Consider the following 12,920-nt stretch of genomic DNA (forward strand, 5'->3'; position numbering starts at 1 on the left):
AAACTAATGTGATGTGGCACTCCAGGAAGAGAGCCTTAGCTTTCAAAAACAGGGAGCTGATAGTCTCAATGAATTAAACAGCATTCAACTGAAGAACTGTGGTCAGTGTTCAGGACCCCATTTTAAGAAGGCTATTAAAAAGTTGAAGAGTATCCAGGGAAAGGCAACCACAATAATAAAAGGCCTTCAGTCCATGTCATAGGAAGTTCAATTTAAAGAAATGGGCACAGTTAGCCTGAAATGAGAAAATTTAGAAGGGATATTACAGCTGTCTTCAAAAATTCTGAAGTGTAATCAGGTAGAATCATTTCTTATTCCATTTTGTCTCCAAAAGCAAACCAGGAGCAAATGTGTAGAAGTTACAAAGAGGTAAATTGCAATTTCATATCAGGAAAGATTTCCTCAAAATTAGAAGTGTCCAAAAGTTCCCTTTTCATTCTGGGGACTGAAGTAGGATTTATACACACATTTACTTCTGGATCAACATACCCTGAGTCATCAGCCTTCTGGCTCCAAAGTCAATTACGAGATTTTTTTGTTGTTGTTATCCCATAGTATCAACCCCTGAGTCACTTGTGACTCTTAAACTGGTTCCCCAAAGTTTCCACATGGTTTGATTGAAAGCAGGCAGAGTCTCTGTGCATATTCTGAGAATTCAAACCAACCACAAAATGTTTGTGTATGCTTCAAGAATTGTCTGCCTCCTCCCCAATGTCCAGCCTGCATTATTAAATATAAATCAGTAGAAGAGAGCAATAGAAAGGAAAAAAAATTGTTTTATGTGATTCAGTATAACAGTGAAAAACTTTCCAATTAAAGGCTAATTTATACTGTAGGAAATCGCAAAGTGAAAGAACATGTGGTTCATGGAATTCACAACAAATTCTCTGGTGAAGATTTACCATAAACCTTTAAAAAGGTTTTGGGGGGTCCACGATGGGTTTCTGAGACACTAATCCAAATGAAATGTGTTGTCTTTTCTTTCTATCTTTTCTTTTCTTGGTCCCTAGGACCAAGGAAGGGTAGAAAAAAAATGCTTGGTTGCCTGGATAATTCCAAGATTAGAATCTATTTCCTCAAAAATAACAATGTTCATTTGGACATTTCATTCCACAAGTAATCATTTAAAATAATAAATGATTAATGTAAATATATTAATTATTGTATATCTGCATTATAAATATATAAATGGTAATAAAATGGTAATAATAATTTTGACTCTAAAACAAAGGATTGAAGTATTTTGACCTCTATTGGTTTCTTCAATTCATAGAACTATAAACCTTAACAGGTGGTCATTAGTGCTCAACTTTAATACACCTAGTGATAAGGAAAGCTATCATTTTTACACAACTGGCAATTCCATTTTTAGACTGCTCTAATTATTATAAAGTTCTTCCCTCTAATAAAGACAAATGACAGAGGTAAAAAGACAATATATTATTTTAGTTAAGAAAATTTCAGAAATCTTGAACATGGAGATGCTATATTTTCAAGTGATATATCAAGTGATCAAGTGTATGACCATCTTTGTGTGTGGCAGAGAAGAAGCTAATAGGAAGTGAATAGGCTGAGGAACTAAGTGATTACAGAGTTTGAGGGAGAGTTGAAATGTATGTTGAAGTCCCCTAGTATGAAGGAGGCAGTTGAGGAAAAGACAGAAAATATAACCTATATAATGAACTCACTGAGAAAAAAGGAGAAGTTACTTGGAGGTCTGTAGACAACAGCTACCAGAATTCTGATTAGGTGGTAGATATGAATGGCATGATCCTAAAAGGAGAAGCTACTGAGTAATGGAAATAAAGGGAGAACATGGAAGTGGCAATGGGAAACAGGAATATTCTACATCCTTTACTTCAATCAGTAAGCCAAGGGGAATGAATGAAAGTATAACCAATATTAGAAAAAACAGCTAGGGAGACCTTGTGGAGAGACAGATTTCAGTAATGACTAGTAGAAGGAAGTTATGATTTTTGATAACAAAAAAAAAGACAGATGCTTTAAGTTATTAAAAAATCAAAATAAAACACTAAGGATTTTCTTGAACTTTGTTTTTGGTTTTTGGTTTTGCAAGGCAATGGGGTTAAGTGACTTACCCAAGGTCATAAATACAGTTAGGTAATTATTAAGTGTCTAATACTGGATTTGAACTCAAGTCCTCCTGATCCAGGGCTGATACTCTATCAATTGCACCACCTTTGCCCCAATTTTCTTGGACTTTGAATACAAAAAATAAAGAGAACTTTGTTACAAGTGTATAATGTAACAACAATTTTCACCTTGGTTCCTGCTCTGAGTCTGAAGGTAAGATACTACTTTCCTATTTTAATGACTATAATTTGGTGTGAGGATAAATTTCAGTTTCTGCACTAATAATATTAAAGGTCACAAGTGACAATGAGTAATGCTTCATTAGAGTAAGTCTATATTTCTATGAGTAGTTACAACTAATGCTCATATTTTGCCTCACAATTCTTGGGTAAGGAAAACCAAAAGACAAAACAGCATCCACCACTGTCTTGAAACACCAAAGTCAACAAAAGAACAGAAAGAATAGATATCAAAAAATTTCTGTTTCTACTTCCTGAAATACAACAAACTTCCCCAAAGACCAATAAATGGCCATTTATGAACTAGCATCATGCTGCATTTCTATACACTATAATAAGTACCCATGGGAAATGAATAACATTAGAAGCCTATTTGTCCCCAGAGATACATATCTCCATGTATCAATTGATGTTTCTCCCTGTTTAGTCTTGTGGCAAGGTATGGAATAAATTTTTTTGTTGTTGTGTTCTAAATTGTAATAAATATGTTTTTCTGCATCATGCAAGTATCTGAGAAAGAAAAACAAAATGTTCTCCAAATTCTTAGAACTTCAAGTTTTTATTTACTAAATATACTTAAGAGCCCCTGGAGATTTCTTTTTAATCAAAGTACAGAGAAAATAACAATCAGTAGAACTGAAGTCACTGCTATTTTCACAGACTGTGCACAAAACTGGAAAACTATTACTACAACTCAGCACAATAAAGAGGCTTGCTAACTAAATCCTGAGGGAAAGGCAAGAATCTTATTTGTTGCATGTGGTTATCAGGCCAAAATTTGACGCATTTTATTCTAAGAAGTGTCATATGTATAAATTTGGAGACCGTCATTCTTTTTAACTCAAAACACTGGTGTATACTTGGACTAGATTCATAATCCAGAAGGGAGCCATCTGTAAAACTGAAGTTCAGAGTATTCTATTGCTTCACTGGCCAACCATAAATTGTGGCCCTAAAATAATGATCAACTTAACTCAGAAGGTTGGTCATCATCCAATTCATGCTGTTTTATCTCATGATAGTCACTTGAAAAGGAAGGAATAACAGTGAGGTTTTATGCATTTCAAAGAGTCAGTAAATATTTATTGTCTTTTCTGCATGTAATACATGATTTTAGGGACCTCAAAGGAATTTACAGTCTAATAGAGGGGATATGAAACATACAAATAAAAAAAAATCACAAGTTTTATGTTGTTATTTGGTCCCTCTTCATGATTCCACAGCGCTTTCTATGTTCTACTATCTCCCAAGGTCTCTTCAAACTAATGTTTACTGCTTCCATGACTATCCATGACTATTCATCTCATCCTAAGATGTCCTTTTCCCAGACAACATCAGGGTCTTTTCCAATGAATTATGTATTCTCTTCATGTGGCCAAATTATTTAAGTTTCAGCTTCAGTATTTGATCTTCCAGGGAATAATCTGAGTTAATTTCGTTTAAGTTATTGACTGATTTGCTGTCCAAGGGACTCCCAAAAGTCTCTTCCAGAACCACAAATCTATAGCATTGACTCTGTGGCACTTAATTTTCCTGATAGTCCAATTCTCACAGCTATACATTGCTACTGAAAAAAATCACAACTTTCACTATAAGAGTTTTGTTGGCAAGGTGATGTCCAAATTTGTCAAAGCTTTCCTTTCAAGAAGGAAGAGTCTTTTAATTTCATGATTGTAGTTGCTATTTACTGTGGCCTTTGAGCCTAAGAACATAAAAAGCTGACACTACTTCTACTTTCCCTACCTCTAAAGGGTAAAAGTATTGCTTAAAGAAAACTGTAGAGGACCTCAAATGCTATAATAAGGATTGTATATTTTCTCCTAGAGAAACTGAAAAATTTGGGGTAAGGGAATCAAATGGTCAAAAACAGTGTTATAGCAGAATTAATAATGGCAACTACTGTATGTGATGGATGTATAGGATATGGGAAGAAAAGGAGAATGCAAATTTTTATTTGTAGTATTTGTATTTTCCTGCAGACCAGATGAGAAATTAATGAGGGTTTGTACTAGGGTGATGACAAAGTGATTAAAAATGAGGAGAAAGAGAGCAAAAGATATTGTAGAAGGTGAAAACTGGCTTCAAGATAATGAAACTGGATAACTGAGAGAATGAACAATAGTATTAATTATCAAGAGAACCGGAAATCTGGGAGGAGGAAAAAGTAGAGAGAAGGTGATAGTTTTGATTTTGGACAAGCTGAATTCGGGGTGCCAATAGGACTTGCAAATAACAACATAAAATACAAGCTAAGTACAGTATAAATGGAAGGTCTTCTCAAAAAGAAGCACTAGTAGGGGAAAGTTCTCTTGAAGAAAAATCTGATTTAAGCTTTATGAGTGGATAAGAAAGAGAGGAGATAGAAATGTGGAAAGAGACATACACAGAACTACAAATTTTCTTTACCATGTCTATTTACTACTCTAGGTTTCTGCAAAAAAAGATTGGCAACTATCATGGGAAAGACCTGATTCAGGATCAGTCCTCAGGTAGTTTAGGTTCAATATTTTTTAGGTTCAAAAAGCATTTATTAATCATTTACTTCTATTTTTGCAAATGTCAGGCACCATACAAAAAGAAACATGGTTAGTCCAAAGTATGGTAACTACTATTAAAATTAAATTGTTACAAAGGATTAACTTCCCCCCTTACCTCCTTTAAGTTTTGGTTCCCTCAACTGAGAATGCTAATAATTGCACTACCTACATATCAAGATTTCAATTAAGCAAGAACCATACAAATGTGAATGCTAATAGTCAAATCACCCAAGTCAATGTATATCACTTATGTACGCATACAAAATGCAGATTAACCTATTTAGATTAGTGTCATGACCTCTACCTAGTTAGAAGCAAGGTTGGTATGACCTCTACCCAATTAGAAGCATAAACCCAGTGTAGTCCCTTTACCCAGAAATAATTGAGTAAATTTAAAGTTTTTAATAGACAAGCTTTCCTCATGACATTAGGAGAGATAGGTAACCATGCCACTCAGAAAAGGATTTATTAGCCCCTGACCATGCTGAATGGTTTCCAAGATAGTTAGATGATTAATCTAGTTGTTTCCTGAATATGTGGGTTTAGGATCAAAGGTTTTCCCAATTATATGAGAAATTTAATGTGTGAGATATAAGTGAATTGGGATGGCCAAGGGTTGGAAGAAATAATAGAACAAAGCAACTACTAAAGAGATACAGAATGATGGCAGTAGGCAGATTTCAGAGATTGAATATGATCATGCCTCTCCTTTATATTTCTTTTTTGAGGGGAGAGGCATCTTAAGAAAAAGTGGTCCTTGAAATGGGGAGAAGTAAAAGTTATTAAATGGCAACAGGTAGAAATCTGAGAAGAACCATCACAAATTTCACAGATCAATTCTCACAGGTCTAATATGGGAGAAAAGGAGACTATTGCCAAAGAGACTTAAGACAAATGCTGACCTGCATTTGTAGGAGTTTTTCACTAAGAATTCCCTATATTACTAAGAACAAGAAGTCCAGCCCCTATCCTTTCCTACTGGTCAAACTACAGTGCAACTACTTCAAATGATTCAGGGGTCTATCTTTACAACACTCATTTAAGACAATGTGACCTTCTCTAGAGAATCACCAAGCTGGAAGGGGTATCTAGTGGAGTTCTCTACAAGGGAACTGGAAAATAAATGCTAGGGGCCAGATTTACAGTTATCATGTCTTACAAACTCTGAGGTTCCAAGTTTAAAGTTGTGCCAGCAACACTTCTAAAACTTCTGAGATTTGAGGAAATGGTACTAATGTAATAGAAGATGTTTTTAATGTAATAGCTTTCCTCCAACAGGAAGAAGATGGGTCAGCAGTAGAATGAGATTTTCCTTAAGAAATCTCGATGAATTCCAGTGCATTCTCCCATAATGAAAAAGCTTAGCAACTACAAAAGGGTAGACTAAGAATTCCTTGAGTAGTGGCTGGCACCTTCTCCTTTTGTACCCATAACTTTAGTGCTGCCCTCACTAAACCCAACACAATACTGAGCACAGAGTAAAAGTTCAATAAATATTTGATTGAATTCAATGACCCATACATAATAAACTTACATGCCTATATATGGCATGTACTGGCTTTAAACATCTGGAACGCCAGAAACTATTTTTCAAATTAAATAAGACACAGAAAGTCAGTAATATGGGGAACCCCTGAGAAAAGGCCAACAGATTTAACATGCTCTACTTAATATTAAGACAATTTATTCTTTTTTCTCCCTATAGTACCCATAATATACATTTTCTGAAGGCTTTGGAGACCATCAATTTCCCAAGCAATGTAATTGAGCAACTGACTTTTTTAGACTATTTGCTTTAAAAAAGCATGAGTCAAAGGAAAAAATTCAAGCTAAGGAACACTTATATTGAATAGTCTACTTTCAAGTGACCATAAGAGTACTAAATGTAACAAGGTCTTCATAAGCACCTGAGTTCTGTCAGCTGGTTCTCTTCCATCAAGGGTAACTCAAAGGATTCTAAATGGCTCTATCAGTAACATTATTATACTAAAACTCATCTAGATAGGGCTATTTTAAGCATTCCCATTTCTTTCTATTATTTCTCTGATGTTTACAATAATGAAGACCTTAAGAATGTTACTTAGAATACATATTCAAATACATTTTAATTCCTTTCTTGGACTTTTCTTCATCATTGAAACCATCTAGGAAAACATGTAGCATTCTCCAGGTTACCAACTAAAAGGCACAAAAAAGCTGTACTCAATAAATGAATTAGTATGAAATAAGAAAAAAAGAATATTAATATTACCTCTTTGGATGAGCTTTCAGTCTTTATGAAGCTAGATTCTCTAGACTCCAAAATGATTGAAGTACTATACCAAATACTATACAGAAATAATTTAAAATCTTTATACAAGAATGTAATTGCAGCATGGATAAAGCTTCACATTCTACAACAGGGCAATTGAACTGCCAATCCATGTTTCAAATGTGAGCTTATTCCTTTTATCTTATCCATTTATGTGGTAGTTCTTATGGATTTCTGGATGGATGTCACACACAAAAGCCAGCAGGTTTTCCAGGACTTCTTCCCTGTTCCTCTGGAAGTGGTTTTGGAAGACAGACATCTTCTCCAAGGTTTCCTTCTCTACTTCCGAGCTGCAACTGCCATGGCTACCAAGAGCCGCAGCTTCTTTGGCTTTAAACTCTTTCTCCCTCTGTAGTCGGTACTGCTCAATCTCAGACTGAGCTTCTTCTTTTGCTTGCTTCAGTTTCCAGTTCTTCCATTTGAGGGCCTCAGAAACCTTCTCAGCGGCGCGCTTCTCCGCCTGCAGCAGCTGCTGAATCCCCTGCGACTGGCTGGCCATGGCAATACAGAGGTAGCTAGGCCCCAAAAGCTCCCGGCCCTTCTTCCTTAGGTTCAATATTAGAAGGAAATAAAACACCAGTATTATATGTGACAGTTACCAAAAGTAGCTTCTTTGAGTCATCTTAGAGGAAGAAAGTTCAACAAAAATATTTAGTGAGATATATGGTCATAAAGGTGACTCAGGCATAGTTCCACCTTGCCTCTGCATTATCCAAGTATGTACCACCAAGCATCAGGGAGGAGCTGAAGTTCTTGTAAATAACCTAAGCCTTTACCCTCCTCAGCTACGTCTTAAGGATTAGAACCTCAATAATCTTCAAGGAAAAGAACTCATCCCTCATCCAGCAGGGGACTTTGATAGACATTACCGCTATCACAGCAACAACAATCATGTTTTTGCAAATCACTTATTAATGTCCCTAAGATGTGCTACACCTGTGTTGGTGTTTGCATGGGTAAAGGCACGTAATAAATGGTATATCTCCCTATAAAAATGTTCAAAAGGGAAACTTTTTTCTTTCCATAAAGAAAACAAACTGGACATTTCTGTTATCTTGTTAGTTTATATGTACTTTATAAACAGACTTTAAATAATCAAAATAGTAAGTAATCATATCAGCACTACTATACTTGGAAAGAACATGTAAGTTTATTCTCCTGTGACTCCACTAATTATCTCTGTGACTTCTCAGACTACACCTAAATATGTACTGCCTCTTGCTATCAGGAGGTAAATTCCTTGAGAGCAGGTACTGCTTTGCTTTTGCATTTTTATCTCCAGTTCCAAGCACTGGAATCAGGTACCTGGAACCTGGTAGGACATAATTTTTTTTCATTCATTCATTCAAAGCATAATATAGCATTTTTTTAGGTTTTTGCAAGGCAATGGGGTTAAGTGGCCTGCCTAAGACTACACAGCTAGGTAATTATTAAGTGCCTGAGGTTGGATTTGAACTCAAGTACTCCTGACTCCAGAGCTGGTGCTCTATCCACTGCACCACCTAGCCACCCCTATAATATATATATATATATAATATATATAATATATATATAATATATATAAATAATATATAATATAGCATTTTAAAGAATTTCTTTTTATGTATTTGAATGGAGGGGTGTGTTCCTAAGGGTATTTTCTTTCATTAAACTTCACTTGGAGGAGGGGATGAAGAAAAGCTTCCTCTATAAGGTGATGCTTAAAGCTGAGATATGAGGAAAGAGACTATCTATGAGGCAGAGGTGAAGAATGAGACAAATACAAATATGTGGCTTAACCAGTGAAAAGGCATGGAGAAAGAAGATGTAATGCTCTCTGTGAAGAAAAGAGAATAGACCATTCTGATAGGAGCACACAGTCCAATTAGACTGGAGAGAGAGTTTAGAGTGAGGCTGGGAAGGGCCCCAAGAGCTAAAAGGAAGAATTTGTATTTGATCCAAAAGACAAAGAAACCACTGGTATTGGTTGAGTTAGAGGAGTGGTATGAGCAGCAATTCAATGCAGAACAATTATTTTGGTAATTGGGTCAGCAATTTATTTATCATCTACAATGTGCCAGATTGTACTGTGCTAAGGAATACAAATAAAGGTAAAAAATAGTCCTTCCCCTCGCATTCTAATGGAGCAGACATGATGATAAATATATAAATATATATATATATATATATAAAGATACATATATATAAGATATGTAAAGAGAAAATGTAACACATCTCAGAGGAAACATAGTGGAAGGACTAGGAGAGGTCTCTTGGAAATGGTCTGATAGAAATGAAGTCTTGAAAGTAGTCAAGGAAGTGAAGAGGTAAAGATGAGAAAAGAGAAAATTGCAGTGATGGGGGAAACAAACAGAAAAAAGGCATAGAACCAGAAAATGGAGAATATTATGTGAGGATCATCTAAATAATCATTTTATTTAGGCCAATGTAGTTAGATCAGAGAGAACATGGAGGACAGGAAGGAAGAAGTCTGAAAATGGAAGAAGTGGCCAGGTTGAATATGGCTTTGAATGAGAAATGAAGACTTTCTATTTGATCCAGAAGATTATTACAAGACAATAGAATTATAGGAAAGTGACATAATTAGAAATACATTTGGAGAAAAAAGTGGGGAGGAATCTCATTTTTGAAAGATAGCAACAATCAATCAAACAATCAAATACAAAATCTAATGGCCCCTTGAAGGAGAGAATAACCAAAGATAAAAGAGAAGAGATGATATCCTGGGTTTTGTATTTCCACTTTGGAAGAATCAAATCCCAGCACACTCAACCTTCTGATGAAATTCATGGTGGTTCTCTTGATTTAAGAGGTGATAATGAGCATCAGGAACATCAGAACTACAGAACAAATGGTAGCATTTTTAGCACAATATTATCAATTGTTCGTTATATTTAAATATTATCTGTAGTAAACCCATTAAGCAGTCTTTATCTTCATGCATAAAGCTTCTTCTGATTCCAAAATTTTCCCTGTACTACCATTCTCTGCTTCATCCCTCAATTTGTCAACCAGGACATTTTTGTTCTTGAAATCCTCACTGGGAGAATAATAATAAATATCTATCCTTTATAGAGCTCTGCTGAGAGGATTCCCTCTTCTTCCACAAGGATAAGGACTCAATTTCAGCTTCATCCATGAGGTCAGGATTATTACCAAATCAGAGAGGAAATGTTTTTTTCTTCCAAGTAAAAGCACAGCCATAGTAGTTATATATGGAACAGTTTTAGAAGGAAAGGCACCTCCCAATAAAAGTTGTTCAAACCATCTCTCAGGAAAGGAAACCTGTCAGCTGAAGGGGACCCAAGCTAGTTCTGTAAGATGTTTGGAGCTGTTTAAAGGAGGCAATGACCTTGATGTCTGACAAACTCTGTACCATAGGAGGAATATGGAAGAATCAGCAAACATTAATTGGAATTTTTTTTTAAAAAGTCTTTCCATATTGAGTAAATCTTCCTGGAAGGTGGAGCTAAGAAACTTAGAGATCACAGCTCCCTTCCCATTCCAAAGATGGCTCTAATTTGTCATGAACACCATCTCTTGAATAATGAACACCTGGCCTTGACAGCCACACCATGCTGATGCCACTTAGCTGAGAAAAACCCCCAACAGTTGAGTACAAGTTATTCATGTTAAGAATTAGGTGAGCACTCTGATTTGTATAAGAAGTTCATCAAGAATAGATGGCATAGGACTTCTGGCCAAGATGGTGGAGAGAAGACAGGCACAGTTCTAAAGTCTCCTGATCTCTTCCCCATCTATCACATGAAACAAACCTCTCAAAAGAAATCCGATCCAGAAAACCCAGAAAGAAAAGCCAGGAGAAAGAACAGCTACCTCAGGATTTGTCTTCTGCAGCAGCCTTGGAAGAATCTGGGAGGGTGAGTCTGGGCTCCAAGGGAGGATCAGCCCCAGATCAGCCAGATTAACAGCTGAATTGGAACCGGGAGTCTGAGGGCCCAAGAGCCGGACCTCCTAGATCAGCGATGGGGCTGGATGAAAGGGGCTTGGGTCCAAGGGGAAGCAGAGGCGCTGGTGTTGGTGCTGTCCCCCTGGAGCTCAGGGACCAGGCTGGGGAAAGTATTCTGGTGCAGGAGAACGGCAGACACCATCCCTAGTCTTCTCCGGTCTGAGAAACTCTGAGCACATGCCTCCATTGCACAGAGGCCTCTCCTCAAACAAAGGCAAATTACTTCTGCCTCAGGCCCAGGTGTGTGAGCAGAAGAACCAGCCCAGCTGAGGAATGACCTCAGGCCAGGGTAAAGCCCACCATCCATTGAAGGCAAAATAATTCAATAGTTCCAACTCCTGCCTTCAGACAAAGGGAAAAGGCCTCCCAACCAAGGTCACAGACACCCCAGAGAGGGCAACCAGCTCCTCCTACTGGCCAGCCAGAGAAACTGCACTCAGTAAAGCCTCCAGCGATCTCAAGCCCAGGTGAACCAGCCCTCCCACCAACTCAAGGTCTTAGCATAATGAAGAAGGGTCAGCGGAAAGGTGGATCCATAGAAAAATTCCTGGAAGGGAAAGAACCCAACACAGAGAGACCTGGAACCTCTGAGGAGAATACAATCTGGTCTCCAGCACAGGAAAGAGTTCCTTGAAGAAATAAGGAAGGAGCTTAAAAATTTGGGAGAGACAATTAATACCTTAGAAAGTACAATTGGACAAACACAAAAGGAGAATAAATCTCTCAGATCATCAATTGGACAATTACAAAATGTGAATAATTCAGATCCTCAAACGAACAAATACAAAAAGAAATTAATTCTCTCAAAACCTTAATTGGTCAAATGGAAAGCTCTTTCAAAAGTAGAACTGATGAATTGGAAAAGGTTGCAAAAGGTTAATGAAGAAAACTCCTCCCCCCCAAAAAATAATGGAGTCTACAGAAACTAATGACTCCATGAGACAGCAAGAGTCAGTTAAACAAAATCAAAATATAGAAAAAATAGAAACAAATGTAAAATACCTCATATACAAAACCACTGACCTTGAGAATAGATCGAGTAGGGGCAACCTGAAAATTATAGGACTTCCTGAAAACATTGAAGAGAAAAAAAGCCTGGACTTAATATTACAGGATCTAGTAATGGAAAACTGCCCTGATATCATGGAATCGGAGGGCAAAGTAGTTATTGAAAGAGTACATCGATCCCCACCAGAAAAAGATCCTAAAATGAAAACAGCAAGGAATGTTGTGGCCAAACTACAGAACTATCAGATAAAAGAAAAAATCCTGCAAGCAGCCAGAAAGAAACAATTTAAATATCAAGGAGCCACAGTAAGGATCACGCAGGACCTGGCTGCATCAACTTTAAGGGATCGAAGGGCCTGGAACGAGATATTTCGAAGAGCATGGGAGTTTGGAATGCAGCCAAGAATCTACTTTCCTGCAAAGCTGAGCCTACTCTTCCAGGGAAAAAGATGGACATTTAACGAAATGGAAGAATTCCAAAAATTTCTGATGCAAAGGCCAGAGCTAAACAGAAAATTTGGACATCAAACAGGAGGTTCAAGAGACACATGAAAAGGTAAAAAAAGGAGGGGGGGGCGGTAAAAGGGAAAAAAAATGCAATCCAGTAAGTTGAAATTGGCTAAACCCCAGCATGGGGGTAAAAAAAAAAGATTCTCATAAACCTTGAGAAATGTAACTCTAACAGAGAGAATACACCCAGCCAGAAATGATGGACTTTCATGACCTATCCATGAGAATACTATCTAATGGGATGTAACTAA

The 12,920-nt window shown here is 36.9% G+C and overlaps 1 protein-coding gene and 1 pseudogene across 1 annotated transcript in view; both read right to left on the minus strand.

Moving 5' to 3' along the window:
• The window catches only part of RAD51B (RAD51 paralog B), an 832,520-nt gene that overhangs the window by 386,404 nt on the left and 433,196 nt on the right, over positions 1 to 12,920 (minus strand). The window lies entirely within an intron of this gene.
• LOC141522545 (V-type proton ATPase subunit G 1 pseudogene) lies at positions 6,065 to 8,593 on the minus strand (annotated as a pseudogene).

Source organism: Macrotis lagotis, chromosome 4 (genome assembly GCF_037893015.1).
Source record: "Macrotis lagotis isolate mMagLag1 chromosome 4, bilby.v1.9.chrom.fasta, whole genome shotgun sequence".
Lineage (NCBI taxonomy): Eukaryota > Metazoa > Chordata > Mammalia > Peramelemorphia > Peramelidae > Macrotis > Macrotis lagotis.